This window comes from Lolium perenne, chromosome 7 (assembly GCF_019359855.2).
Source record: "Lolium perenne isolate Kyuss_39 chromosome 7, Kyuss_2.0, whole genome shotgun sequence".
In the NCBI taxonomy this organism is placed as follows: Eukaryota; Viridiplantae; Streptophyta; class Magnoliopsida; order Poales; family Poaceae; genus Lolium; species Lolium perenne.
In genome coordinates, this window is record NC_067250.2 from 16,172,133 (window position 1) to 16,175,924 (window position 3,792).

A 3,792-nucleotide genomic window follows, 5' to 3' on the forward strand; every position below is an offset into this window, starting at 1 on the left:
TACTGCTAGTTGCCTCCCTTGGGCACTGTCTGCTGCCCTGTTGACTCGCGAGTTCTCTAAGATCCTCCTCGGATCCCCTTCTCGTCGATGCACTGCGTCTTGATGCGACCGGCTTCACATAGACGGTGTGCTCCAGGTTTGCGCGACCACTCTCGGACCTAGGGTGGCTGTAGGATTTGAGGTCGGCGCAGGGGGACACTGGTGGTTTTCAATAGCTGGGTGATGTCCTGATGTCAGTTGCAAAGACATAGGCTTTCCGTGGGGTGGGTGTTGAAGCCCATGCGAAAGCATTGCACGGCTCCTCTGTGCCGACAGCGACGACGCTAGTGAGCGACGTGTCCCTTCCTGGAGGCGCTGTCGTGAAGGTTTCACCCTTTGAACTCTGGAGTCTCACCTGCTCTCTTGCGCAGTTAGATAGCTCCCTTGGCGTCGGTGGTCTTCTGCTAGGCGGCCTAGTGTACTTCTTCAGTTTGGTGAAGTTCCTCGGAGCGGCGGCTCGGTGCGTGAAGTTTCCAGCCGAGCTGCCGGTGTTTAGCTGAGGCCTTGGGCTCCTTTGTTTTTATCTTTGTTTGGGCTTTAGCTTAGCACATGTGCTTGTACCGCTAGCTGGTAACTCCCGTTTTCGCTTTCTTTTTCTGTTGTGGTTGTTCTTGTTGTACTCCTGGTCGTGATGGCTTTGTTAATTCAAAGTTCGGCTCGTCGAGCCTTCAGTTTAAAAAATTGACCGTGGAGCCTGATAGTTTTTGAAAATGACCTAATAATCATGCCTCCAATATTAAAGACAATTAAAATACTGTATATTCGTGTCACATTTAGTTAACATGCATGGTGACCCAGACTTTTGGCTATCATCTACGTAGCCCCATGATATCCACACGTTCGTTACCAGTTTCGTGATCTGTGGATAGAGTACTGAGTAAGAGAAATGTAGAAGTAAATGAGAATACACTCCTACAAAATATGAATAGGCAGCTAATACACATTTAATGGGCCATAGCTGGCTCGGCCGAAGTTGATTTCATATTGATGAAACTAATAATGGGCTCACTGGTTAATTAGCACATGAAATGCACTAATATGAAAATCACTACTACATGCATCCCAAAACTTAAGGTTTATATATATTTTTAATGTAAAGTTTAACCAAATTTTTAGAATAATTTATCAAAAATATAATATTTTGTAGATACCATACGAAAGTATATATCATTATCTATTTAATGATATTAATTTGTATTTTACCTGTTAATAATTTTTGGTAAAAGCTTAATCAAATTTAACATAGTTTAACTTTCTAAAAATAATATAGACCTTAAACTTTGGAATGGAGGAAGTACATATGAAAATAATTGATCTCAATATGCTGTTGCATAACTGAATAGTTCCATGTATTGACAATATATGTTTTGCAGGAGCCGCATTCTCATTTACTTCTACATTTCTCTTACTCTGTCCACGGATCATGAAGCTGGTAACGGACGTGTAGATATCATGGGATTACGTAGATGAGAGCCAAAAGTCCGGGCCGGTCAACATACACGGTGCCTATATAAAATGTCAGAACACTAAAAATGATGATCACCTCTCAGTGGGAAATAAAAACGATGCCCTCGTATTTGCCAATGCCACCATGCTTGCTAGGGAAAGAAGAATCACGGAGAAGTTTCCATAACCTCCGATTTCCCCTCCACTAGATCTTGCAAGAAAGAAGTCAAAGAACGATGCGACGAGCCGCCTTCCTGGACGGCTCGACGGGAATCCTCGCGCAGTTCTCCAGCTCTTCTCCTCATTTCTCGCCCAACAGCACTGTCGAAATCCATCAGCTTCGTCACGGCAGCAGAGATGGCGGCCCTGCTCACAGTGCCATCATCGCTCCTCTGCCTCGTCAGGTCCATGCCGACCTTCCATTCATCGGCGACCATCCGTGCATTCACCAGCTGATCCCACACAACAGGGAAGGCGAGCATGGGCACCCCGGCGCACACGGCCTCGAGCACCGAGTTCCACCCGCAGTGGCTGAGGAAGCCGCCGACGGAGGGGTGGCATAGCACCTCCAGCTGCTCGCACCACGGCACCGCCAAGCCCCTATCGCCGCACGTCTGCCGCAGACCGGCGGCCTTGTCCCGGGCCACCCAGAAGAACCTGACCCCGCTGTCACGCAGACCGGCGGCGAGCTCTTCGAACTGGGAGGGCGGCATGGAGACGTAGCTGCCGAAGGAGACGTACATCACCGAGTTCCTTGGCTGCGCGTCCAGCCAGTCACGGTGCTCCTCGTCGCCGATCTTGTCGCCGTGGAGCGGCATCCTTGCGATCGAAGGGCCGATCGGATATGCGGGGCATGGAAGTGACTCTGCTATTGTGCTGAAGGCGCGGGCCTCAAGATCGAGGAAGGAGGTGAAGAGGACACACTGCGCTTTCCGAACGTTGGCGAACGCCTCCGCTACTATTTTCATTAACCGCTCCATTGCGATTGCGCTGAAGATCTTCAGATCAGACAGCCGCACCGAGGAGAGGCCCGGGACATATTGCTCCAAAGATTTCGTGTTTAGTTCTGCAGAGCACAGCATAAAAGCAGAGCACATCAATTCTGGAGATGCATCGTAGCATGGGTGCTGTTCCGATTACCATCATACTCTGAGGAGCAATAAAATCTTGGAGCCTGGCCAATTAGATAATTACCTTGTTCAGAGTCCCCGCCATCCACCGGCGGCCACAGGTCCATGTGGTAGAGCGCCAAGAAGAACGTGGCCGGTTGAGTCCACAGCGAGCACACCGGCACCCCGCGCCGCGCGCCGGCCGCCACCGCCCACGTCAGGAAGGTGTCGGCCACGATTACGAGGGCCTCCGGCCTCCGCTCCAGCGCCAGCCGATCGAGAAGCCGTTCGACCTGCTCCCCCATCTTGTCGCGCACGGCCTCGTAGAAGCCGGCCATGTCGGCCCAACGGCAGTGCTCGGAGGGGATGACGTTGGGGATGGTGGCCAAGCGGATGCGGTCCGGCAGCGTGTGGGGCACCCCGGCCGAGGCCAGCAGCCCGTGCCACTCCTCCTTGACGACGATGGTGACGGTGAGCGCGCTGTCGGCGGCGACGAGCAGACGGCACACGGCGAGCATGGGGTTGATGTGCCGCGGCCCGGGTACGGTAACGCCACCACGTGCCGAGCCACCACCACCGCCGCCGCCGCCGTACAGGCCATTGTTTGACTTTGAGGAGAGAGATCGGTGGGTCGATGATTGTTGAGACGTAGTATCTTTGCTTTCTCTGACTGTTTTAAATTTTCCGTTGTTTTCTAGGAGGAAGTAAGACACTGGAACACCCTCGTAAGCTCCGCTCGGGCACTTATAAAACTTCAGATCACTAGACTATGGGCGCGACTTTGCTAATGGGCGCTGTTCTTATTTGCCAGAGGGATTCGAAATAGCGCTGACATAAAAGATAGTACGGAGTAGGAAATTTCTCTTCTCAAGTTATCTTTCTGATAGAAAAAAAAATTCTTGTGATAGGCGTGGTTAATCGTGGAGCCAAAATTGTTGGTAGTACAATATGATTTTACAATATTGTTATTCTGGTGTTTAAAATCCTAGTTGGAAACTAAAATCCTAGTTGCAAGCGTACTAGAAACTGAAAAGTTTTAGTTGCAATCCAACTTGTAAATAGTTTTTTTAAATTTTAACCTAACTTGCAACTCATAAAAGCGATGAATCACAATAGAAATCTGATTGTGTAGGATCGACTAAGAACTAAGGATGGCAATTTTATCCACGGGTACGGGTACCCGCAGGTACCGTACCCG

The 3,792-nt window shown here is 50.1% G+C and overlaps 1 pseudogene; it reads right to left on the bottom strand.

Annotated features, from left to right (window-relative positions):
• Positions 1-1,325: 1,325 nt before the first annotated feature.
• On the bottom strand, positions 1,326-3,210 carry LOC127311335 (UDP-glycosyltransferase 87A1-like; annotated as a pseudogene).
• Positions 3,211-3,792: the final 582 nt, after the last annotated feature.